The 27,996-nt window shown below is 36.4% G+C and overlaps 2 non-coding genes across 2 annotated transcripts; both read right to left on the bottom strand.

Moving 5' to 3' along the window:
* Positions 1–8,306: 8,306 nt before the first annotated feature.
* On the bottom strand, positions 8,307–8,413 carry LOC113740498 (small nucleolar RNA R71). The gene has a single exon (XR_003460493.1). It is a non-coding gene; the product is annotated as a small nucleolar RNA R71 (small nucleolar RNA).
* A 15,694-nt stretch (positions 8,414–24,107) lies between these two features.
* Positions 24,108–24,215, bottom strand: LOC113740506 (small nucleolar RNA R71). Its single transcript, XR_003460501.1, has one exon. It is a non-coding gene; the product is annotated as a small nucleolar RNA R71 (small nucleolar RNA).
* Positions 24,216–27,996: the final 3,781 nt, after the last annotated feature.

The raw sequence follows: 27,996 nt of genomic DNA, 5'->3' as shown, positions 1-27,996 counted from the left end.
AAATAATTGGAATTGCTTGTGCATCGATGATCAATTAGATGAACCATTGTTGAAGTTATTTCTTGGCTAGACCTTTAATTATTATTGCTTGATTTTAGTGAATTCTCATTTAATTTCTAGTTAGCTATTTATTTTTACTTTTATTTGAATTTCTTTGATTGTCATCATTTATACAAAAACACCCCCTATGTTATTTTGGATTTCTAAAGAGACAAATATCCCCAATCCCTGAGGATACGACCCTATTTGCCCTGTCTACAAATTCATAATTATTTGTGAAAAAAACCATCCCATTCGGGTATATCGGATCAAACAAATTTTTCGAGAACAAGGTGAATCGAATAATCCACTGCACACCTAGAGTCCCTGCTCCAGTACTTGGAATCGAATTTTGGTTACTTTAACTGACAATTAGGTTTATTTTTATTATTGTACAGGTTTCGACAACCTGTCAAGATTGCTAAGTTTATCCTATTAGCAAGCGTCATTAGATAATCAAGGCACTATGTGTTGTACTATTTCTCCATTTTTGTTTTACTTGCCTAGAATTCTGCCGCTTGTAAGTTGCAAGCCCTGCTTCTTTTGGTTTTTTTTGTGTGACAGAAGTGATGCAAAGTACTTTATTTATATGCTGTACATTTATGCAGTCTAGTGGCATCAATTTCATAATCTCACCCTAGATATTTGTAGTGACAAGAGTTTTAGAAAGAAGATAGAGCAAAATTGATATATTATGATATATATATATATATATATATATATATATACTAATAATAACTCACGTGCTTTGCACGTGAATATATTTTTTCAAGATGTAAAATCTTTAATATATTAATTTTTTGTGCAAAAGTTTGATTATTGGCATAATATAAACTAAGAAACTATATAATGAACAAAATTAACAATTGGTATTTGTACAAAATGTTTATTATATACAAAACAATTAAAAGTTATTGTGCATTCTATAGTTATAAAAACTATGAAGATGGAAGAATATCATATTTAAACCAAGTTGTTGATATAATATTGATTAAGAAACCATATAGTAAACAAAATCAAGCAATTGCTTGTTGTAGAAAACATTTATTATATACAAAGTAATTAAAAGTTTATTGAACTTTGAAGATAGCATATTATCATTTTTAAACTAAGTTGTTGCATATTTTACTTAGAATGTAAAAGTAAGAAGAGGATTTTATATATTATGTCAAACCAGTGTATACAACATAACCTAAGCAAAATGCATACTAAAACATTATGATTTGGATACAACAAATTTTATCAATTTTAGTAGTTGTAAACCTTTTCTGTTATATTTTTATAATTATCAATAATTTTTTGAAGTTTTTTTGGTCAATATGACACACTATAGTGAATTTAATCATCAATTTAACCTTTGGTTTTCTCATTAACTGTTTATAACCTTTTGTCTTCTTATTAATTGTGATTTTCTTCTAAACCAATATGTATATAAAATATAGTTAGCTTTAATTATCACGCATAATAATATAATAATTGGATATAATTTTAACACATACAACAATTGGAGATGAAGAAAATAATTAGTGAATATAGTTGTAAGTGAACAGTTTTTAATTTTAATTACCAGCATTTTTTAGATGTAATTTATTAAAACTTTTCATTTTTCATATTAATGTCATGATTGAAATGCAATAATTCTAATTAAAAGACATAAGGGTAATTTAGGCATAACAAAAACTAAGATCAAAATATACTTACACTTGTACTCCCTATTGCCAAGACTCATTATACTGTTTATATAGTAATGATAATGATATATATATATTGTTTATGAACTTGGACTTCGCAAGCAACGGAGGCAAGATTCTAAAATAACCATATCTTGGTTTTACTTTTCAAGGAATTTTCAATGGACTGATGATGAAGAGTAAGGCAAGAAAATTGGGCATCATTTGTCTATCAATTTCTGCTATTACCTGCGAGTCTTTAAATTACTTCATCTGATAATCAACTATGTGATCCCGTATTGATTAACATTAGCTTTAACATTTTCTTGCATTTTTTCCCCTTCACTGACATGATTCAGGTTTCGGGTCTCCTCCGCTAATTATCTTGATATCTTTTAGTAGCCATTGTGATAATTAGACTGTAACATTTTCCTTTTCTTTTTGAGGTTGATAATTTGGGATTGTCAAAGGTTTAGATCCTTTGCAGGGGGGGAAGGAGGCCCACAGTAAGACTTATTTGATGATTTTAGCAGGAAAACTTGATGTATAATTTTTTGAAAAATAAATCTGATTCTTGTGATATTTTAAAGAGTTTTAAAATTGAAGTAATCAAACAAATAGAGATTATGTAATAGTAATCAAACAAACAAAGATTATGTATCTACATATGCGTTGATTTTTAGTTGGGAAAAAAAATGTGGAGTTAACTTGAATTGAAAATTTTGAATCCAGGCCGGTGAAGAATACAAAACACGTAATTGAGCTCTAAAGAAATGAAATTCAATTGTAGTTCATTCGAAAAGTGGAGCTATAAAGTCCCCAAATCTGCTTGAATTAACATCTCCCCGAATCTTCAAGCTATAAGCAACATTTCAGGTTCAAGAATGCCGGTCAGGATAATGTTTGAGACATGACTGACCTTGCACGAATCTATTCCTTGAATCCTAATGAAGGATTCTTTTGGCATGTCTAATACCTCTAGCTTTTCAAGAGCTTTCATGAACTTCCAACTCTTCAGGAAGCATTTCCAAAGGCTAGCACTTGCTGATCCGCAAGAGCCTGACCTGCGGCATTGCATCTTTTCTGATTTTGATCTCTATCAGATTAGGCAGCTCGTCAAGCTGAAGGAATGTGAGGTTGTGACACTGGTTTTCTGAAATTACTAGTTCTTTTCCTGCATTGGCATTTTTCAGTTTCAGAGTGGACAGGTGTTCCTAACTTCTCCAGTGCCCTCGTTCCTTTTTTCAAGTTTTGGTTTCACCAGATGGTCAAATTTTCTTGGATTTAAATCTGGGGAATACCTGATCTCAGGCATCTTTTATCCAAAAAAAAAAAAAGAAAAAAAGAAAGTTTTTTTTTTTTTTATAAAACATTTATCCCCTATCTTAATTATCAGTAGAATACTATCTATAGTATTAATCTTATTTTGGTGATAGGCTACGGAGAGTGGGATAAGGAAGTTATGTGTCTAAACAACCACAAATCAAGAATAAATTTCCTACATTTGTTTTCAGACAACCAACACACAAACTCGGAAAAATAAAGAGAAAGATATTGAGGAATCTGGGAACCAAGAAAGGAATGAGGGAGAAGCGGAGCAACAAGCGAGAAGTGCAGCATCCTCTTCCTCACAACCGGATCAAGGAATAAATATCCATGGTGAGTATTTAAAATTTTGATAAGAAAAATCTGCATGAAATGATCTTAGTTCTCATCTTGCTTCTTTTCTTCTGATGAAGTGCATCAAGCATTAGATGAATAATGCTTCTGATGAAGTGCATCTTACTTCTTGCGTTATCCTCAGGGTAATAAGCTTGTTGCAAGTAAACTAGTCTCTGAAATGAATAATGGCCTAGTCATTTGCATCAGGAAATCAATGCAACAATTATTCCCTATTCCCCTTTCTCAGGCTGTTTATCACTCCTCTACAGCGCATCAGATGTCTATCAGAGGAACATCTTGTCAACCCACAAAGATGGTGATTTCTGGCTCTGTTTGAACCGAGAGGGTGTCCAGAAACCATCATGAGCAAGGTCTTTCTGATGCGGTACAGAAACTGCTTTCTGTGTGTCCTTTAACTGCTTAAGCCAACAGGCTGGGAGAATTTATAATCTTGTCTATCTAAGAAGCTGAATCTGACAGGCCAGTGGAGGCCATGAAATAAGATACTTTTCTACCATTTGCTTCTCGTGCTGCTGATTTCTTGTTTCTTTGTTTGTCAAGCTTTCCTTGGTTGCTGTGTCAAAGGGTTTCTTTGAGGGGAAAGCGACGTGCATGGAGGAATCATGCGATGTATTTGAAAACTATAAAAGCAAAGCAAAGATATGGAAGTAGTAGCAGTAATTCATGTATGTACCTCTCTCTCTCTCTACCTTCTTCTGTTGGCCCTTGAGGGAGGAGGAAAGACAAAGGGTAGGCGGGCAACATCAACAGTGTCCTGAGGATATTTACCAATTTTCATTTCAAAAGCCGCAAAAAAAAAAAAAAAGGAAAAATCCCTGTGTAGTTCTTAAAGTATCCCTAGTGGATGCTTTTCCCATTAGCATGACATGATTAGCGACAGTTAATACATGCCATTTTGAGAATAATGACTACTTGATCCTTTCTTTCAAACTACAATTGAATCATGACATGTTTGAGTTCCAACTAGGCCATCGGCTTTGTCAGAAAATCACAACATCATTACCCATTAATTCTCGAAGATATTCGACTCAAATACGGGGAGAATGTGAGCAACCAATGTTGATGAATGGTGCACATTAAAGTGCAAAAATTTACGCAACTAAATTTCACTAAAGAAGATGGGTGTGTTGATCTTGAGGCTTGTTGATTACAATATCCTTAAAAGTTTTTATTGCCTCCACTACAATTAATAGTTTACTTCTGAGTTATGGCAATACACCTCTAGAGTATGACAATATTAGAGAATGTTTGACAGCAAAATCAAAGTATTTCTCACTAAAAAATGATCCAATGTCAAGTTAGTTTAATTTATTTGGCAGTTATTTATTGTTAGATTCATGAGTAAAGGGTTAGTTCCATATTAGTTCGAGAGATAGAGAAAGAACGGTTAATATGTAAGTAAGGGTCTGAGATCTAATAGTTTAAGTTTTTGTATTAGAGTTGGGTTTCTGACTTATATATTGGACTCTTTGGTGGACTCTCTCGAGATATTTCTCCCTGTCAAATTAGTATCAGTGCTTCAGGTTACAAGACTGGGCTACTCATGAGCAAGTCGATTCTTTTCGGAGTTGGACCGGTGAAAATTCTCTTCTTGGTGGTGGACCAAGGTGCTAAGGAGTTTGGCTAGTGTTGGATCAGGTATGCCATGGTTTGGCAAGGGATCTGGTTGGTGTGAAATGGAGCCAAGGGTTAGCAGAGGTCTAAAAATCCAGTTTGGATATTGAAAAAGAGTGGATCCATGTTTGGGAGAATAGGTGACCTTAAGTGATAAGGTGGGCTTGCATTGAATATTAAAATAAGCTCGAAAAAGAGCTTGTAAATTTGGGTTTAATATGGGAGTTACTCATGAAGGGGGAGATTTGTTAGGTTCATGAGTAAAGAGTTAGTCCTACATTGGTCCAAAAGATAGAGAAATAGCGGTTAATATGTAAATAAGGGTCTGAGACCTAATAGGTTAAACTTTTGGGTTAGAGTTGGGTTTCTGACTTACATATTGGACTCTTTGGTGGACTCTCTCGAGATGTTTCTCGCTAACAAATTACTCTTTGGTGGACTCTCTCGAAATGTTTCTCCCTAACAAATCCCTCCCTTCATGAGTAACCCCTACATTAAATCCAAATTTACAAGCTCTTCTTCGAGTCCATTTTAATACTCAACGCAAGTCCACCTTATTATTTAAGGTCATCTTTTCTCCCAAACATGGACCTACTCTTGTTCAACATCCAAACTGGATTTTTAGACCTCTGCTAACCCTTGGCTCCATCTCACACCAACCGGACTCCTTGCCAAACCCATGGCGCACCTAATTCAACACAAGCCAAACTCCTTAGCACCTTGGTCCACCACCAAGAAGAGAATTTTTACCGATCCAACTCTGAGAAGAATCCACTTGCTCATGAGTAGTCCAGTCTTATAACCTGAAGTTCTGATACCAGATTTGTTAGAAAATTGGTTTAATTTCTTTTAGATAGAATTTTTGTTTTGTGTAGAAATAACTAGTTTTCTAATTGGTTTTAGTTACTTGAAATAGTAGCCAAGAAATATTCTATTTAGTTTAGAATTAGAAATTATTTCCTATTCTATACAAGTCTAGGAATTAGAATTGGTTTCCTATTGTTATTTGAATTTTGGCCAAATAATATTCTCTATAAATAGATGGGTTGGCATACTACACAAGAAACACACAAGAACACACAAGGGCTGATAGGTTGCGATTTTATTATTTATTTTATGATTAATTTCCCCTATTGCTTGACCCGATGTGGATTAATTGTTGGATTCTACTCACTTTTAGTATTCTGCATTTATTTCAGGGAGTAGAACGAAAATATGATAACAGGTGCCAATTTGACAGAAAAGAAGTCCAAATGATAATGCTTGTTCCAGGGACATTTTTGAAAAAGAAGACGCTACACCCATTTTGGTAATTTCTGCGAATGCATGGACGGACGGAGGGCTGGAGTGTTCTTTTTCCCTTAGAGGGGCGCCGCACAGAGCATCGAAAAAGGGGGACTTAGATAGGAAATAAGAATAGCTAGCAGCACTTTAGATTGGGAGCTTTTTTATTTTTCCTCTTTTACCTTTTAGTAGGGGTTTTCCCCACATGTCAACAGGAATGAAGCATCAGTTTTTGACTTTTCCGCTTTGTCTTTTTAGTAGTCTTCTTTTGTTTTCCTACTTCGCATGACCAGATGAAGGGAAGACATTAATTCATCCTCTTTAACTTTGCTTCTCTTTATTCCTTCGATCGAATTGAATTTGCCCATTTTCCAATTGATGGCCGTGGCTCTCTCTTCACTTTTGTATGGATTTTTTGCATCAAATATGAACTAATTTCTTCACTCTAGTCAAAGAACAACGGAGGCTTTGGTTCGTCTAAAACTTGTGAGATCGGTTTAATTTTATCTTTATCTTTTATTTATTGGTATTCGCATATCCCTTGATTGCAGTATTTATGATTATTTAATTAATTGATTGTCTTGGATCCGAATAATTAGTTAACTTGATCATCTATTTTCAATTAGAACATTAAATCCGTAATTGTTTAATTGCCTTAAATTAATGACAACTGGCATGATTAGATTTGTATCAGGGGGATACGCGAGCTAATCTAAAATAACCTTGGTAGTGCGTTATTTGGTTAGAATAGGGCTCCTCTAATACGTAAGGCAAATGGGGAATTAAATCTTATGGGCATACTTAGGATTATTTCTCAATTAGAACAGTGATTAACGGGCGTACCTTAATCACCGACACAGTAAAGAGGGATTGACTGTCATCACTTGTTTGGCAGTTATAACCTATTTATTAATAAATAATTGGAATTACTTGTGCATCGATGATCAATTAGGTGAACCATTGCTGAAGTTATTTCTTGACTAGATCTTTAATTATCATTACTTTAATTTTAGTGAGTTGTCAATTTTTAGTTGGCCATTTCATTTTTAGTTCAATTATTTTAATAGTCATCCTTTATGCAAAAATACCCCCCGTGTTACTTTGGATTTCTAAAGAGACAAATACCCCCAATCCTTGAGAATATAACCCTACTTGCTCTGTTTAAAAATCAATGATTTCTTGTGAATAATCAATCCCATTATGGTATATCGGATCAAGCAAACTCTTTGGAAATATGGTAAATCAAGTAACTCATTGCACACCTAAAGTCCCTGCTCCAATACTTGGAATCGGGTTTTGATTATTTTAATTGGTAACTAAGTTTAATTTTATTATTGCACAGGCATCGACAACCTATTAATTTTTAGCGTCGTTGCCGGGGACTGGTGTCAGTTATCTGTTTCTTTTTAAGTTCATTTTTGTTCTAATTTTCTAGTGCTTTTCAAGTGTATGCCTCGTTTTTCTCGAACAAGCAAATTAATTTTCGATCCCAAGGTAGAGAAGACTGCACGTAGAACAAGAAAAGAGACCAGACAACTCAGAGAAGAGCACTCAAGTGCTGCATCTCAGAGACCTAAGTCAGAAGTTGAACCAACAGATTCGTTTGATGACACTTCGAGTGACTCTGACCAAGAGGAAGTCACCATGGCTAATGCACGAACATTAAGGGAGTTGGCTGCTCCTGATTTAACTCAACAGCCTTTATGCATTACTTTTCCAAGTTTAAATGATAACACCCCATTTGAGTTAAAATCTGGACTAATTCATCTTCTACCATCTTTTCATGGTTTATCAGGTGAGGAGCCTTATAAGTATTTGCAAGAGTTTGATGTCGTGTGCAACAGTATGAAACCCCCGGAAATTACAGAAAATCAAATAAAAATAAGGGCATTCCCCTTTTCCTTGAAGGACTCTACAAAGGACTGGCTGTACTACCTACCACCAAGTAGTATCACCACGTGGGACCAGCTAAAGAAAAAGTTCTTAGACAAGTATTTTCCTGCGTCCAGAACTGCAAGTCTAAGAAAAGAAATTTGCGGTATCAAGCAGCATCCAGGAGAGTCGCTCTATGATTATTGGGAGCGATTCAAGAAGCTGTGCATCAAGTGCCCTCAGCACCAAATAAGTAAACAATTACTCATACAATATTTTTACGAGGGGCTACTCTTCAAAGACAGAAGTATAATTGATGCTGCAAGTAGAGGGGCACTGGTGAACAAAATCCCCCGAGCAGCGTGGGATCTAATTGAGGGAATGATTGAGAATTCGCAACAGTTTGGTGCAAGGGAGGATGTCCTGATACGCAAGGTGAATGAGGTGGAGACATCCTCTATCCAGCAGTAGCTAACTGAGTTGACTTCTTTTGTTAGACAACTGGCTGTAGGAAATACATCTCAGGCTAAGGTGTGCGGGATTTGCACTGGTATAGGTCACTCTACGAATATGTGCCCAATGATTCAAGAGAAAAGTGCAGAGCAAGTGAATATGGCAGGCCACGCACCTACGCCAAGAAAGCTCTATGACCCCTATTCAAGTATCTACAACCCCGGTTGGAGGAATCATCCCAACCTCAGCTATGGAGGGAACATGCAGTCTAACTTTATGCCAAATAGACAATAAGGGTACCAGCAGCAGTACCAACCCCGACCACCTCCGCTACCGAGCTCAAGTGCGTCCATGGAAAAGATGATGAAGCAATTACTTGCGAATCAACAAAAGACGAATTCAGACCTGCAAAGCATGAGGAATCAACTGGGACAAGTGCAATCACTGCAAACTCAAGTAAATCAAATGGCCATCGCGATCAACCGTTTGGAGTTCCAAATCCAAGGTAAATTGCCGTCTCAGTCTGAATTGAACTCGAAGAACATAAGCGTGATGACCCTAAGGAGCGGGAAGAAAGTTCAGAGGTCTGAGCCTGTGATCCCTAAGGACAAGGATGGGAAAAATATCGAAAATGAGCTTGAGAAGGAGGGCAGCAATGGTACAAATTCAAAGGTACTTCCAAACCCAATCATTACAGTTAAAACTAACTCGCCTTCTTTTCCTAACAGGTTGGAGAAACTGAAAAAACTAGATAAGGAGAAGGACATCCTGGAGGTGTTTCGCAAGATAGAAATCAATATCTCCCTGTTAGACGCAATCAAGCAGGTGTCGAAATATGCAAAGTTTTTGAGAGACTTGTGCGTCAATCGAAGGAGGCTGAGGGGAGATGAAAGAGTCATTGTTGAGGAGAATATGTCAGCGGTCCTATAGAGGAAACTCCCACTGAAATGTGGAGACCCATGTATATTTACTATCCCCTGTAGGATAGACAACACTGTGATTAGGAAGGCCATGTTGGACTTAGAGGCGTCAATTAATGTAATTCCTAAGTCTATTTATACTTTTCTGAATCTGAGTGCATTAAAAGAAACTGAAATATTTATTCAATTAGTTGACCGAACTAATGCATATCCTGATGGATTGGTTGAAGATGTGTTGGTAAAAATTAATGATTTGGTGTTCCTACCTGACTTTTATGTACTTGATATGGATGATGACCATTCCCCCCATCTCTCACCTTTGTTATTAGGTAGACCCTTTTCTAGTACAACACAAACAAAAATTGATGTTAATAAGGGTACCTTGTCCATGGAATTTGATGGGGAAATTGTGCATTTTAATATTTTTGATACTATGAAATACCCCTCAAACTCCAACTTTAGCTCTGTTTTCTCTGTGAGTGCTATTGACCATGCGATGCAGGAAGTGTTTGAAACTGTTGACAGGGATGAGTTGGAGATTGATTTAACCAAGCACCTCGAGCTGGAGACAACTCCTGAGATGGAGTGGAGTGAAGATTTGAAATGCACAACAAGGGCATTACACTCATTGCCAACCACAACAAAAAGGTATGAAATCTCACAAATTTTCGTTCCCGAACCTCACCAGAGGATACTGCCATCTGTTGTGCAGGCACCTGTATTAGAGTTGAAACCCCTGCCGAAACACTTGAAATATGCATATTTGGGCGACTACGAAACACTCCCGGTGATTATCTCAACTGCACTCTCAAAAACCCAGGAAGAGAAGCTAATCCGGGTCCTTAGAGAGTATAAGGAGGCGATAGAGTGGACCATCGCTGACATTAAGGGGATTAGCCCTTCTGTCTGCATGTATCGAATAAGGTTGGAAGAAGACGCCAAACTTGTATGGTAAGTTCAAAGGAGGCTCAATCCCCTCATGATAAAAATGGTGAAAAAAGAAATTTTGAAGTTGTTAAATGTGTGGATCATCTTTGTAATATTAGATAGCCCTTGGGTTAGCCCGGTCCAGGTAGTCCCAAAGAAGGCAGGAGTGACAGTAGAGGCTAACTAAACGGGTGAACTCGTACCAGTGTACAAACCCACTGGATGGAAGCAGTGTATTGACTACCGTAGACTGAATGCCGTCACCAAAGAAGATCATTTTCCTCTTCTTTTCATTAACCAAATGGTTAAACGTCTAACTTGTAGGACTTACTACTATTTTTTAGATGAATTTTCAGGATATTTTCAAATAACAATTGCACCGAATGATCAAGAGAAGACGATCTTCACGTGCCCGTTCGGGACCTTCGCATATAGACGGATACCATTCGATTTGTGCAATGCACCTGCAACTTTCCAGAGATGTATGGTAAGCATCTTTTCTGAATATGTTGAGAAAATAATTGAGATTTTTATGGACGATTTCAGTGTGTATGGTGATAGTTTTGATACATGTCTAGATAACCTGAAATTGATCTTGTTAAGATGTATAGAGACTAATCTCATGCTTAATTGAAAAAAAATGTCATTTTATGATTGAATATGGGATAGTTCTGGGTCATATTGTGTCTTCTAAAGGTATCGAGGTTGACAGAGCGAAAATAGATATTATATTTGCTTTGCCTTACCCCGCGAGTGTGCGGGAGATGCGCTATTTTCTTGGACATGCAGGTTTTTATCGAAAGTTCATCAAGAATTTTTCGAAAATTAGAGCCCCGTTATTCCAGTTTTTATAAAAAGATGTGGCCTTCGAATTCGATGACAAGTGTGAAAGAGCCTTCGACAAGTTAAAGGAACTATTGACCTCGCCACCGATCATTCAATCCCCTGACCGGAGTTTGTCATTTGAGATCATGTGTGATGCCAGTGATCATGCTGTAGGAGCTGTATTGGGGCAAAGAATAGGAAAGGCAACTCACGTCATTTACTATGGATTTCGAACTTTAAATGGGGCCCAATTGAATTACTCCACTACTGAGAAGGAGCTTCTTGCAGTTATTTTTGCTTTAGAAAAATTTAGGTGATATTTGTTAAATGATAAAGTTATTGTATTTTCTGATCATGCAGCGTTAAGGTACTTAATGACCAAAAAAGATGCAAAGCCGAGGCTCATAAGGTGGATATTGCTCCTACAGGAATTCGACCTGGAGATAAGGGATAAGAGAGGCTCAGAAAATCTAGTAGCCGACCATTTGAGTCGTATACCCGTTGGAGAAGAGAACAAACTATTGAAGGATGTATTCCCTGAAAAACATTTGTTTTCTCTAAATTCTCAATTGCTTTGGTATGTCGATTTAGTCAATTATCTAGTAACAGTTAATTTTCCTACAGGTTGGCCAAAATCGAAGAGGGATAAATTGAAGAGCGATACCAAGTACTTCATCTGGGATGACCCGTACTTATGGAAGTGGTGCGCTGATCAGGTGATGAGGCGATGTGTAAGTGAGGCTGAATTTCAATTAATTTTAACTTTTTGTCATACTTTTGCTTGTGGAGGTCATTTTGAATCCAAGAAAACTGCTCAGAAGGTATTAGAAAGTGGGTTCTATTGGCCTTCTTTGTTTAAAGATGCATATGTATTTTGTAAGTCATGTGATCGCTGTCAAAGAGTAGGTAATATAACCCGTAGAGATCATATGCCCCAAGTCCCATTGATTTTTGTCAAAATTTTTGATGTCTGAGGTATAAATTTCATGGGGCCTTTTCCTACTTCATTTGGTTTTATATGTATTTTGTTGGCAGTCGATTATGTGTCTAAATGAGTGGAGACGAAGCCCACTCGGACTAATAATTCGAAAGTAGTTGCAGATTTTATCAGGTCTAATATTTTTGTGCGTTTTGGGATGCCAAAGGCAATTGTTAGTGACAGAGAGACGCATTTCTGCAATAAGACCATAACTGCGTTGTTTCGCAAGTATGGTGCACTCCACAGGGTCTCAACGTCATACCACCCTTAGACTAATGGTCAAGCGGAGGTATCGAATCGGGAAATTAAGTCCATCTTGGAGAAAATAGTGCGATCTAATAGGAAGGACTGGAGTCAACGATTGGAAGATGTACTTTGGGCATATCGAACGGCGTACAAAACCCCCATAGGGATGTCACCCTATAGATTAGTATTTGGAAAGCCGTGTCACCTGTCGGTGGAATTTGAGCACAAGGTCTTTTGGATGATAAAGCAATGCAACATGAACCTAGAGGAAGCCGGTGCCCATCGAAAGTTGGACTTGCAGGAATTGGAGGAGATCCGGAATGAAGTGTATGAGAATGCACTCATCTACAAGGAGAGAAATAAGGCATTTTATGATCAACAAATCTCTAGGAAAACCTTTGAAGTTGGTCAGAAGGTCCTACTATACCAATCCAGGCTTAAACTCTTCCTAGATAAGTTACGTTCCTGTTGGATTGGACCTTTTATTATTACTCACATCTTTCCATATGATGCAATTGAAATCCAGAGTGCTAGGACAGACAATAAGTTTGTGGTGAATGGACACCGTTTCAAACATTATTATGAAAGTTTTCCAAATGGAGAGGTGGAGACGATAAGTCTAGATGCACCGCCGTGTCTCAATTAATGACACTTTGCCATGTCTAACCAAAGACAATAAAGAAAGACGCTCATTGGGAGGCAACCCAATTTCTTTTATTTGTTTATTCGATTTTGTTCGATAGTTTAAATGTGTTTTCCTTGAGTTTGACTGATTTTTGGATTCAATTCTCATTTTTGATTATTTGTAGGTGTCTCTATGACATGACGTGCCCGCGTCAAATCATACAGAGAGCTCACGGTCAGAAGGGTTTTCACCCTTATGATGCGCCTGCGTTATGTTATATGGAGAGTTCATGGTCAGAAGGGTTCTTGCCCTTTTGATGCGCCCACGTCACGTTCGCGGGAAAGGTAAATATTCAAAAAACTCAAGAACGGTTATCGAATTTTTTTTATTAACCTCTAATTTTGAATTTCGGAAATAAATTTTATTCATATAAAAATAAAATAAATTATAAAAAAAATAAATAAATAAATAAATATAAATAAATCATAATAATAATAAACAATTGTTATAAAAAACAAAAAAAAAATTACTTTCGTTTGAACCGTGGCTTGGACTTTCAATTTCAAATCTTTAATTAAAAAAAACACTATTTTTTCCTTTTTCTTTTTTTTTTCTTTCTTCCTTTCCTTTTTTTTTCTTTCTTCCTCTTTTCTTCCTTTCTTCTCCACTGTTACTTCGTTCCCCTCTTGGCCGCATCTCAAACACAAGCCACCGCCCCCCCATCGAAGCCGCCGCCAACTCCTCTACCTTACTCGACGCAGCTGCCCATCTCGCGTTCTCCCTCAGCTCCGCCAGCGCTGACGGCCATCGGCAACCAGCAACGCCTCATAGCGCCATGCAGTCGCGCCGTCTCTTGCTGCAGCACCCCATCACGGCGCGCCACCACCATTAGCTCACGAAGCCCAAGCTCCGTGCGTCGCCACTCGCACATCACTGCCGGCGCAGAAGCACCGCGTGCCGTCCATCACGCGCGAGCCACCCTAGCAGCTCTTTTGTGGCTTCTTTCGCTCTCTGCCAGTGCCCACAACTCCGCCGCATGCCACCGCCACCACCACCGGCCGCTTGCGTTTCTCCCTCTCTCATTCCTCTCACGGCCGCTGTCCTCCCCAGTCCCGCAACTCTGCCTGCTGCTCTGTCCGCCGCCTGACGTGGTATTGGTGGAGGTATTTGGAATTTGTCCCCTAATTTCTAATATTGATTGGTGCTGTTTGGGTTTATCCATAATTGGTATTGTTGGCCGTTGGGGTTTATTTCTCCGATTATGTGGTAAACCAGTGGTACTGGTTATGGTATTTGCCTAGATTTTGTTGATTACTAGTTTGCCATATTCTTGAGAATATTTGTCGCACTTTTGGGTGGGTTTGAGTTCAATTGGTTTGGGTTTGTTGGGTGTTTGACAGTTTCCCTGCTCTTAGCTTGTTTGATTAGCATATTCGTTGATATTGGATGTGCGCTAACACATTGTTGGACGTCATTTACCTGTTGAGTCGGAGCATTGCCTTGTTTGGGGGATACATTAGTGTGGGTCTGCCATTTAAGTGTTTCAGCAACTATGTGGGTATTTTGGCTACAATTGATTCTTTCTCTCTTATTGGCTGATTAATTGGAAACTGAAAGCTTGGAATTCCTTTGCCACCATCAGAATTTGAATTGTTATTGCTTGAATTGCTAACTTTTTGGAACTTTCGCTACGATTTTGGTTGATTGAGTTGTGTATTCAATTTTCCACCAGTGATACTGGTTGAAGTATTTTTCCTTTGAAGTTGTTAACCCCGTTCGGTTGGATACCTGGTTGTCTGCTGAGGGTCTGTGATTGGGTTGTCATTTTTCAATTTCTGAACTGCTATCATTGGTATTGCCATATTATTGGGGTCTTTGTTACGATTTGACTGTTGGGGGCATTTGTTGAAAGTTTGAAGTGCATTTGTTGAGATTTTAGATGGACACAGCTGGCTGGCTAGCGACTTGACTTGGGTTATCCCTATGTGTCGAATTGCTTTTGCGGATTCCGTATTTGCTAGTTATTCTTGTCTCTGGTTGCCTGGAGTGATATTCGAAAATCATGGTGAGACCACAATCATCCTCTAAGCCTAGAGCTTCTCAATCTCAACCCTCACCCTAACCCTCAATTCCAGTAAATACACCTGCCAACCAACCTTCCTCTTCCGATGTCCGAACCTGCTTAGGCAGGAGTAGGGGTGCTCATGTGAATGCCCCCGCTCACTTTAGGGGGCATTTGAACTTCACTAGAACCGCTGATCAGCAGAGATACACTAAGGTCTGTGAGCAACGTATCATATCCTGCAAGAGTTGTAAGAAACTTACTATGATTGGCCTAGGTATCCGGGAAGAGGTCGATCAGATGTTTACTAACATCGGGTGACGCCCTTATCGTGATATCTTCTGCCATGCCTTTGTCGAGTTGATTAGGAAATTTTACTCTACCTTTGAGTTTGAGTTGCCTACGAGGTATACTGTAGAGACCCCAAATGTCATTCATTTCCGTTTAATGGGTCAGGAGTTCAATTTCGCCATTACCCAGTTTAATCTGGCATTTAGGTTTATTACTCAGGAGTATGCCGAGACTAGAGAGTACGCTGAGAGTGCCTGTGATTATGTAGAACCATTTCTCTCTTCCTACCACAATATTTGGAGGGACATATCTGTCGACAGGCACCGCTATGACCCTTCTAGATCTAGGAGCTTCTTTCTTAAGGATCCTAGTACCCGTTATGTCCAGCGATTTCTAGCCTACAGCTACTCGGATCGAAGGGATAGCTCTGGTATACTCTCCCGACCCGAGTTCTTCTTCATTTGGTGTATGAAGAGCAATGTCAAGGTGAATCTGGGGTGTTGGTTGGCTGCGCAGTTCAAGAACAAACCTCTGATTCATGGGTCTTACATTACACACTTGGCAGTGTAGGTGGGGGTTCTAAATCTACAGGATCACAACTTTCACTTGGCGTTTGAAATGGAATTTCTGGGTGCGGAATGCTTGGGGAAGATGGGAGTCCTCGAGTATGTCGATGGAGGCTACCGATTCAATGATCCAGGACCGTTTCGCGTCCCCCCGCGATCCTCTTTCGCCCGTTCTTACACTGCTGGTGGTGACCCTGACCCGTCTACCTCCTCTTAGGCTCCACCACCCCCAGGAGCTGCTAAATGGAATCAACTTCGGACTCAAGTTCAGAATTTGGAGGCTCGGATGACTAACATTGATGTTAATGTGCATAGCATGGCGCAGAATTTGGCAGCATTCATGCAGCATGCGGACTTTATGCCTCAATTTGGTTATCACCCCCCACTTTGACTCCACTTCAGGAAAGTTTTATTACCCTCTCTCCTACTTTTGATGTTTATTTGCTACATTGAGGGCAATGTACCGTTTAGGTATGGGGGGTTCAGTTGGGGTGTTAGTTTTTCTAATTTTTAGTAGTTTTTTTTTAGTGTTGGGTGTTTTTCCTTTATTTTTACTTTGTTATTGGTTTATTTCTGTTCAGTCTCTTTCTTTCTTTCTAGTGATGAGCTCTCATGTGAATGCCAAAGTTTGATGTTGGATTGTTGACTCTAAATCTACTCTTGCCAAGTTTTAATAATAAAAGTGTATCGAATTAATGTGGTCGAGTCCAAGACACCTCTTTGGTGAATATCAGTGACTGCTTGACTCTTCTGATTTCTTTGTTAACTTAATGACTGTTGGCATTTTCATGTGAATTGGTCCAATATTGACTCTATTTCTTCATGTTTTGCAATATGAGGCTAGCTGCTCCTATTTTTATTTTTAGCGGTGTTATTTTGCATTTTTGTGCTATATGGCTGTGAATATGGTTGACTGTACTCCGTTATTAATTACTACTGAATAACCGGGGGTTTTCACCTAAAGAGTCGATTCTCGCATCAAAAAGTAGCAATTTCTATAAGTACGTGATCGTATAGCGATAGGAGCTAAGTAACCGGGCTCCTTTATCTGAAAAATGTTGGAATTCATCAAAAGGCTTCAATGGCTAGAGATTAAGTCTTTTGTGCTATAAAAAAAATCAAAAAAAGGAAAAAAAAAAAGAAAAAGAATAAATAATAGAAAACGTGAAAAAGTGCAGGTTGTGTTAGTGTGTGTTAGAGGTCAGCTTGGTGATTTATGGACTTAATATGGAGATTTTGGTTAATATTTGGACCATTTGCTGATAAATGTTGTGCGCCATTCTTTCTTCTCGGATTAGTTAACTTGGAATAGAAGGAGTTTGTGGTTTAGAAACTAACCGGGGTGATATTTCTCAAATTTTTATCATTGATGCTTGATTTATGATTTTCTTGGTATCTTGGCAATTTGGTAGATAGAACAATAGCCATTGTCAAATATTGGTGTTTGTTTATTGTTCTTATGCTTGAGCACAAGCATGGTTTAGGTGTGGGGGGAATTGATAAGTTGCGATTTTATCATTTATTTTATTATTAATTTTCCCTATTGCCTGACTCGATGTGGATTAATTGCTGGATTCTACTCACTTTTAGTATTCTATATTTATTTCAGGGAGTAGAACGAAAATATGATAACAGGTGCCAATTTGATAGAAAAGGAGTCCAAATGATAGAGTTTATCCCAGGGACATTTTTGGAAAAGAAAACGTTACGCCCATTTTGGTAATTTCTGTGAAGGCAAGGACGGACGGAGGGTTGGAGTGTTCTTTTTACCTTGGAGGGCCGCCGCACAGAGCATCGAAAGAGGGGGGCTTAGATAGGAAATAAGAATAGCTAGCAGCACTTTAGATTGGGAGCTTTTTGATTTTTCCTTTTTTACCTTTTAGTGGGGGTTTTCCCCACATGTCAGCACGAATGAAGCATCAGCCATTGACTTTTCCGCTTTGTCTTTTTAGTAGTCTTCTTTTGTTTTCCTACTTCGCATGACCAGATGAAGGGAAGACATTAATTCATCCTCTGTAACTTTGCTTTTCTTTATTCTTTCGATCAAATTGAATTTGCCCATTTTCCAATCTATGGTTGCGGCTCTCTCTTTACTTTTGTATGGGTTTTACGCATTAAATATGAACTAATTTCTTCACTCTAGTCAAAGAACAACGGAGGTTTTGGTTCGCCTAAAACTTGTGAGATCGATTTAATTTAATTTTTTTCTTTTATTTATTGGTATTTTCATATTCCTTGATTGCAGTATTTATGATTATTTAATTAATTGATTGTCTTGGATCCGAATAATTAGTTAACTTAATAATCTATTGTCAATTAGAACATTAAATCCGTAATTGTTTAGTTGTAAAACCCATACAAAAGTAAAGATTTAAATCCCCAGTTGGGGGAGGTGTCCCCCGCCCCACCCCCGCTCCATTGCCACCCCTAGTCATTACCTTTTCAGTTGCAGATAATTCGGATCTCTTCCTGCAAGTCAAGAAGAAAAACATATAATCATTGAAACTATAATCGAACAGGTAATGTAAGCCTACAACAATAAAATTTTAAAATTTCCTGTCATTTGATGAATATTCAATTTAATTCCCTATGATTTAGAAATCTACACTATAACTCTCTATGATTGTAGTTAAATTAAAAATTGGATGAAACATATCCAATTTAATAGAAAAAAAGATAGAGCAAAATTGATATATTATGATTAATATATATATATATATATATACATATTTGTTTATTCTTATATATTCATATTTTGTGAAAATCCAAGTTGAAGTATGCGTCTGTCTGAGTTGTGTACCTATGGAACATATGCCATTAATGAACTTGGACTTCGCAAGCAACAGAGGCAAGATTCTGAAACAACCATATCTTGGTTTTACTTTTCAAGGAAATTTCAACGGACTATGATGAACAGTAAGAAATTTGGGCATCATTTGTCTATCAATTTCTACTATTACCTCACGTCTTTAAATTACTTCGTCTTGTCAACTAGGTGATCCCGTATTGATTAACATTATTTTTTTTCCGAGATCGAAAGAAAACACACACACGCACACAGTTAGATTACACTCGGAGACAACAGAGAAACCAACCCGAAAGCAGTTTAAGGGGACCCACAAAGAACTCATGTTCAGCCAATTGGTGACAGAACGAGACCCCTATAAACCTTAAATCCAAAGTAACTACCCCACGATCTTCCGATGTGGGATCGTATTGATTAACATTAGCTTTGACATTTTCTTGCATTTTCCCCATTCACTGACGTGATTCAGGTTTCGTGTCTGCTTTCCCAATTATCTTGACACCCTTTAGTAGCCATTGCAATAATTAGACGGTAACATTTTAGTTTACTCTTGTAGGTTGGTGATTTGTAGGCATGTTAATGGGTTGAGTCTTACCCAAATCTAATCCAAACTTAATATATTTGGGTAGGATTTGGATTTAATTTTTCATATCCAAATCTTTCCCAGATCCAGATCTTGTAAGAGAGTCATAGATCTGAGTAGAGTCTGATTTTCTAGAATTTATATCTAAATTCATATCCATATCAAACCCTACTCAGACCCATGTATATTTAATTAAAATATATATATGTAATAGTAAATTTATAAAATAATCTACTATTCTATGGCCATTGGATCTAATACAGTAGGACTTTATGGTATCAGAATTTGCATTTAGTGTCGGTGGTTGAGTGATTGATAAGACTCATGCCAAATTGCTTCCAAATATAGTTGAAAGTTGAAACATTAGTGACTACTGATAATTGGATTGAATCAAAGAAAAATTAAGTGTTTATAAATATTCTTATTCTGTTATTTATTTGCCATCGATCCTTAGTCAAATGACTTTTATCTGGTTCACTATTTTAGGGATGGATTGCAAGACACCTACCAACATTGAGATTTAAATTAGAAAGAGAGGAACAAAATTACATTTTTTCTAATAAGGCTCAATATTTATATATGTTATGGATGTTTTCTTTCTTTTTTTTTTAAAAAAACTAATTCTAGTTGTTATTATAATTGGTACAAACTTTTTCAGGAAAAGGAGAAAAGGTAAAGGCAAACACGTGAAAGATTGGATGTGAATCTTTGAAAATATATAGTAGTCAATAATAATTCTTTCTTTGAATTCACAATATTGGATTTAACTTGTTTAATGTTAATTTTATTATTTGAAAACAAAAATTGGAAGGTACCAAGTCTCATATTAAAAACCAAATAAAAGAACAAGTCTCATATTAAAAACCAAAAGGTTCCAAGTCTCATATTTAAGAAGCCAACCGCATTATCTTCATCATCATTATCATTGTCAGCTAATTAATTTTTATAATCCAACAAGAAGCCAAGAACTTGACTAATTTAACTAATTGAACTAAAAAAACAAAAACTAAGGAACAAAAAGCACTACAAACTCCTTTACCACCATAGCATCGTTAGCTTAGAAGCAATAAATACCAATAACAAGTTACAAAGGTAGTAGCAGAAATAATCAGAGAAATAGAAAGTGCATATCTACATATGCATTGATTTTTATTGAAAAACAAAATTAAAGGCGAAGTTCACTTGGAATTGGAAATTTTAACTCCACGTGATGAATTGGAGTTGGCTATCACATAAATTGTGGGGTGAGAGGTCAAGAGTTCAAATCTTATCTCTTGTCGATTTGCCACTATATATGTGATTTCTTCTAAATCCATACGGGTGCGTGGTGCACTCGTCTAGTCCGATGGTGATTCAATTTTTGTTGGTTTTCTCGGCTTGATTGGGCCAACCCTCCAGTGAGTAGGTTTATGTTAGACTAGATTAGATGTACCGTTACGCAAAAAGCTTGGATAATGGCACTAATAAGAGCCTCAACTCAACCTTATTTTATTTCCTTGGAGGTAGCAGTCCTTGTCGCCTCCAGACTGTGGAGAGTTAATATGTCAAACCAGGAAGTTTTTACTTTTTATTAGGAAGAGAAAATTATACTGTCTCTGCGTTTGATTACTGAAGCAGTAAATTACAGTAATAATAATTTTATTACTCCCCAAAAAATAAATAAATTAATAACAATTCCATCAGTGCAGGCAAGAGATAAAGCCGTCCCCAGGCAGCTTGGATAGTGGCACTAATAAAAGCCTGAAACATATTTTTACCTTTCTTCGATGGAGAAACGTGTCAAGTGTCAAGCAAGGAATTTTTTAGCAACTAGTAGGAAATTAATTTTCCAGGATGCTGCTGCAATTGAAATTTCTTGCTTTTTTATTTAATCAATATTATTTTAAGTGTTAGGTAGAACTTGATTTTCATCTTCTTGGTCTGTGAAAATAAATTATAGCGCAGGACAAGCATTTTGTACTATTCTTTTATATCTGCTTTGGACGGCTTGGTCACGTCACAGTAGTATTAAAAGAAAAAACCTATATCAACGGGTATAAAAAGTGTAATCAATGTATAAGGCTAATGCTCAATTGCTTGAACCTAAAACATATGTTCCTTCAAAATTAAAATCATGAAATATCAAAATGCTTGCCCCGGGGGTCAGCCAAAAATGCCTTTGAAAACACCTTGAGAGTGCTCAAATTCTTTCAATTTTATTGGTTGCAACTCAAAGTATCAATAACTCAAAGCAAGCATTCAAGTTATCAATAACTTTTCATAATTTCTTATTGTAATATGAGAATTCAAGTTTAGAATTAAAAAGACTTAAAATAAAACAAAATAAGAAGTCAAGAAGAAAGGCCCCCACATCGCGCACTTTGCTAAGCTTATAAAGATGATGCATTCCCCAACAATAGGGCAGCTAGCTAGCTTCAAGGGCTCCGCAAAATAAAAATCGCCAAACTTGGCTGATCTACAGTATTGGGAAATTGATTTAATTTCTTTTAGATAGATTTCTTATTTTACATGGAAGTAACTAGTTTTTTAATTGACTTTAGTTACATGAAGTAGTAGTTAAGAAATTTCCTATTTTGTTTAGAATTAGAAGTTATTTCATATTTTGTACAATTTTAGGAATGAGAATTGGTTTTCTATTGTTATTTGGTATTTTGGTCAAATAATATTCTCTATAAATAGGTGGGTTGATATACTACAAAGAGACATAAAAGGGCACACAAGAAGCGACATTTAGTCTTATACATGGGGTGAGAGAAGATTCTTGGGAAATGAGAGATAGTGTACAAGGTTGGGTTTGGGTTCAAATTGTATTCTTGTATAAAATTTTCCTCTCATAATAAAAACGAGTTTCTCTTCGTGAACGTAGCTCAATGGTGGAGCCGAACTACATTAAATGTTGTGTGCATCTTTCATGCTTTTGGCTTGTTTGCCATTAGGTCTTGTATCATTACTTACATATTAACTACTCTTTCTCCAATTCTCGGATCAATGTGGGATGTAATCTTTTTTACTCATGAACCTAACACAGAAAGTTTGAATAAGGAACTTTTAGATACAATAAGAAAAATTAGGGATGAGATTTAGGTAGATTTAAATTTTAAGAAAAACAAACAACAATAGACTCATATTTTAAGAAAATATGATATATATTTTTGAGTAAATTATTTATTTATGATACGTATGGAACCAAAGGATTATGTAAGTTTTTCAATATAAAATTATTATCTTATTCTTTATCGAAAATATTAATTTAACTTGTTAGTTCAAGTTGGGATCAAAGAAATTATTATTTAATAAAAATTATTAATTTATCAAATATTAATTTATAGAGATTTCACTGTACTCTAATAACGAACCAAAATATAAAAAGAAAATAATAGAGTCACTATTTCTTCTTTGTCTCCTTAGTTTAATTTAATCGAGTAGGTAATCCTTCTCATTCTTGAACAACTATGATCCACTACTTTGCTGCATTTATTTTTTAAAAATTTTATTTCCATCAAAATGCTAAATCCTTGATCAATGGAAAGAAAAATTTAATTTAATCGAGTAGGTAATCCGTCTCATTTTTGGATAGCTATGATCCACTACTTGGCTGCGTTTTTTTTATTTTTATTTTTAATGTAATGACATTTTAGAAAAATATTAGGCTAGATTTAATTTTTGAGTAAAGTTAACAAAATTTTTTTAATGCGTGCGAGAAAAAGTCAAGACTATCAACGTAACACGGAAAGAGCAATTAACTTCCTAGCTGTCCAAGCACGAAAGGGGTTACCCGCTCGGTTCCCAATGGCCTTTGTCCTCTTTCCAACAACTAATCGCGAAGAGCACCAAATAATTAATAATTTTTCATAGCTTTTTGAGGATACAAAAAGTAATAATAAACATTGTAGCTGTCCGAGATGAGCCAGAGATCACCAACTCGATTAAATTAAACTAAAGAGAAAGAAAGCAAATAGCGACTTGAATACCTTTTTTTTTTTTTTTTTAAATAAATTTGTATCGATATAAGAGTACAGAGGAAAACTATATTCGACTCAATTTTGAACTAATCCATTAGCCATTTAAAAAACGTAAATAATATTCTACGATCCACTTGTCATTTAAAAAAACAAATGAAGTTCTGGTACTCTTGGACAGCTATGATCTTTTTTTTTTTTTTTTTTTTTTTGGACATAGGGGTGTCCGGATCAATTCTTACGGGGCCCGACTAATCTCCATGTGACCCGGGCCCGGCGTGCCCAACCCGACCCGAACACGTTAAGTGCGCGGAGGAATCCAGCGGAACGGAGACTCGAATTTGTAATTTCAAGGTTCACTGGTGAGAGACGCTGCCGTTGGACCATTCACGCGGGGCTATAATCTACTACTACCTCTGTGTTATTATTATTATTTTTTTTTTACTTTTATTTCCATCAAAATGCTAAATCCTTTCCAGTGGTCATATTTTAAACGTAAATAAACATGAAATTTGTTCTGTGGTCCAGACTTTTCCTTTCAGTGGTATTTCTGACGATGACTTGCAGATGAGATGCTTCCCACACTGTCTAAAGGACCGTGCAAAATCCTGACTCTTGAATTTTACCACATGGTACTTTGAGAACTTGGAAAGATGTGTATAACATCTTTATGACCAAGTATTGCTCGGCACAAAAGACAATTGACTTGAGAAATAAGATCCGTTCATTTTCTCAGATGGAGGGGAAGCCAATTCACAAAGCATGGGAGAGATTTAAGCTGCTTTTGAGTCCATGCCTTCATCACTCAGTTTTTCTATGACGGGTTGACCTTTACAACCCAAACATGGTCAACTTTGATGCTGGAGGGTATTTCAGGGATAAAACTCTGGAGGAAATGGTTGCTATTTATGAGATGCTATCCAGCAACTTGCAACAAAAAGCAAGTCGGGGTAAAAGAGGAAGTGTGCATGAAGTGTCAACTAATAAAGATATGGGCGCTCAATTGGCTGAGTTAACTCGACAAATGCAACAAATGCAGTCAATGTTAAAGGGTGAATCTTAGTCTCCTAAGCCTTTGCTCCTATTGCAACATGTATGGACACGCTGCCGCTGGTTGTTACAATATATAGAAACGCCCCATCTATGGTGGAGGATGTGAATTTTACGGAAGTTCACGGTGGTCAAAGGATTTAGCAACGGAATGATTCCTTCTCTAACACTTATAATCCAGGGTGGTATAATCACCCTAATTTATCATGGAGGGAGCAACCTGTGGAATCACCAGAATTTCAAGGCTAGCAGCAAAAATCGCAATATCCTCCTCAACTAGTCCAAGAGAAGAGACCTAACATGGAAGAGATGATGTTTCAATACATGCAAAAAATGGATCAAATGGTCTTTTACCCGGTGTGCTTGCAGTAACTCGCAACTTCGCAAATGATAAATTATTACCACGATTGACCCTGTGCGCTTGCAGGAATTCGTCAATCAATTGTAATCAAACAACCTATTCATTTCACAATTGATGTGAGATAAATCTAACAAGTATGCCAGAAAATTCTATGGCCTATGTGCTAAGCAAGACAAAAGGGAAAGCTATGCTAAGCCATATTCACAAAAAGGAAAGCTAAATGAGCCCTCTATGCTAATTAGCTAACTAGAAACTTCTTTTGTTTTTTTCCATCCTCTTATATCGGTACAAAATAATTAAAAAAAAGGGTATTGAAGTCGCTATTGCCCTTCCTTCTCTTTAGTTTAATTTAATTGAGTTGGTGATCTCTGTCCCATTCTTGGACAGCTAGGATGTTTATCATTCTTGGACAGCTGGATCCTTGATCAGCATTTAAAAAATGTGTGGAGTGTTAGATTAATTATTAATTATTATTTATTTGGTGCCCCTTGCGATTAGTAGTTGGACTAGGAGGGTCAACACCGCTCGTTGCGGTGAGATTATAGGAGATTGGCGTGCCCCGCCGAATGAGATTATTCTGATACAAAATAAAAGGAGGAAAACACTAAGAGAAAGCTAAATAATATAAATATTAAAGTAAGTTGCAAATACATGCCAACTTCAATTTCAATAACAATGTTATATTAGCTTATTACATTTGCCTTGATTGTTCACATATTAGGAAAATTTTTATAAGTGATATAATTTACAACATTTTGGAATTAGATAAGATTGAAGAAGACAAATTCTTAAACTGGAGATACAATTCAAAATCCAAGAAGAATTGGTGCTAGAATGTGAATTTAAGGTTGTAATCTATCTTCTTCTTCTTTTTTTTTTTTTACCATAATCTGCCATCTAGTAAATTTAACTAATTGAAATTGCAATAAAAAATGTCATCAGAATGAAAGAATGTGGTAAATTCTAGCTTCAAGCATTCTTCTGTCATTCTTTCCTATCAAGAGATAGTAGCGCTCAAGGAAGGCAAGACCTCTAATAGCAAGGGACTATTAACGATGGAGTCGGAACTCCCTCTTCAATGTTGTATGCAACTATCACAATTGGAGACTTCCTAGTGTCGTTTCAAAATATCCTTGAACTATGCGATGTTTTAGGCAACCAAAAGCAATTGCGAATACAGAGGTTTCCTATCCTAAATACCACACACCAACAGATACAAATATGAAATCCAAAACTCCAATCGTGTTAAGGAGAAAATTTTCCACGATCAAATTCCATCCCCTCTACAGTGCGCAGGCTATTTTCACTATAGATCCATTTTTCACTTCTTATTAATTTACTTCCTACTTTTCAAAAGAGTCAGAAGCACCGTTTCCTATTGCAAAATCATTTCTTGCACTAACAATAGCAACATTTGCAAAGTCATGACCAGCAAACCTACAATCATCAGAAATTTAAAACTTAAAATGATTTTTCTACTTGCAATAGCACAAAGATGGCATATTGCCTCTCTGACGCCAATATCAGTTCTGAAACAAGCGTTTTGGTAGTTTTCTCAAATCCCATGTGTTAAGTTTATGAGTAAAAGGTTATATTCCACATTGGTCCGAGAGATAGAGACAGAGCTGTTAATATGTAATTAAGGGTCCAAAACCTAATAATTTAAGTTTTTGAGTCAGAATTGGGTTATTGACTTACATATTGAACTCTTTGGTGGACTCTTTCGAGGTGTTTCTCCCTATCACCATGTGACTTGACTTATATATTGAACTCTTTGACGGAGTCTTTCGAGATGTTTCTCCCTATCACCATGTGAGAGCTAAATAGGTTTCATCCTGAAAAAAAAATCCAATGAAAAGTGAAAATGGAACATTTTAAATTGCTTTGACATAATAATGGCAATTTTCAAAGCAATTGATAGCGATAGCAAAGTCACCTTTAACTTTGATAAATTTAATTAAAGAGATTAATGTAGACAATAGTAAAAAATAGGTCAAATTAGAGATCGAAAAAACCGTTGCACTGTCCTGCCTCACTCATTTAACTCCCACATACTCCAAAGCGTCCTCCATTCTATTTGTTCTGCGTAAGTAAATTACATGGAGTGCAAATAATAACAAATATAGGAATAAGATAATATTCCTATAACCATTTTGCTTTCCTTTGAGATGATAGATTGCAAATTTGCAAGCACCCTTAAGTCTCAAAAAACTACACCACATACGAAATTATGAATTTTGTTGCATTAGTATGCCAAAAAAATGCACTCTAATGTAGAATGACAGAAAGTACAGATGCAGATGTTGGACTTTAGGCTCAAATCTTCTTTAAAAAGTTCCAAATTATTTATCAAAATCAATTATGATACCTAGAGCATTTTTTATACCTTATTCCCCCTTCTCTTAATCATTATTTGATGGCTTTCCAAATGTAGTATACTTAATGATAATAAATAAATCTAAAAGATTCAGAAGAAAACAACAAGCAAATTGCACCTTCTTCCATTAAAAGTATGAGAATAACTGACAGCCAAATATAAGAAGAAGAAAATTTTTAAAACATCATGTTGTGGGATCTACCATAAGGTCACCTCAAAGTGAAATAAGTAGATTGTTGAGCCGATGCAAACACTATGATTGTTTCTTAGTAAAAAAGCAACAAACTTGCTAGCAATTTCAGCACTAATATTGCTTGTACATAGCAGACACATTGATATACCATGTAAGACTTGTTACTTCTTTAAAACACTTTCAATATCATTAACAATCTTGGGATGCAATTTAATCTGCAACACCAAAATTCTTCCTTTTCGAAGTTACTCCAACTACTTTTGCCACGAAGTCTACACATGCCTACACAATTAACAAGAAAACTTTACTAATCATTCACCACTTAAAAATATTATACAAGAAATAAGTAATAGATGTAAACCAGAAGCTTCTCCAGTGCCGAACCATTATGGTTAAAATAGAATTCTTTAGCCATAGCTATTGTGTTTAGCATAGAACTTAGAGTTTCAATTAAAGCTACAACAATATGGTTCATACATGTACATTGATGGCTTAGGGATAAACAGAACGCCTATGTTTTTTGTTTTGCTTTGTCAACACGAAAGTTTGTTAAAACAAAAAAGAAATCATCTAGTTATATATATGATCAATCCTCGTCAACAACCCTTTTA

Source organism: Coffea arabica, chromosome 4c, assembly GCF_036785885.1.
Source record: "Coffea arabica cultivar ET-39 chromosome 4c, Coffea Arabica ET-39 HiFi, whole genome shotgun sequence".
Classification (NCBI taxonomy): Eukaryota; Viridiplantae; Streptophyta; class Magnoliopsida; order Gentianales; family Rubiaceae; genus Coffea; species Coffea arabica.
This window is presented reverse-complemented; position numbering and strand designations above follow the sequence as displayed.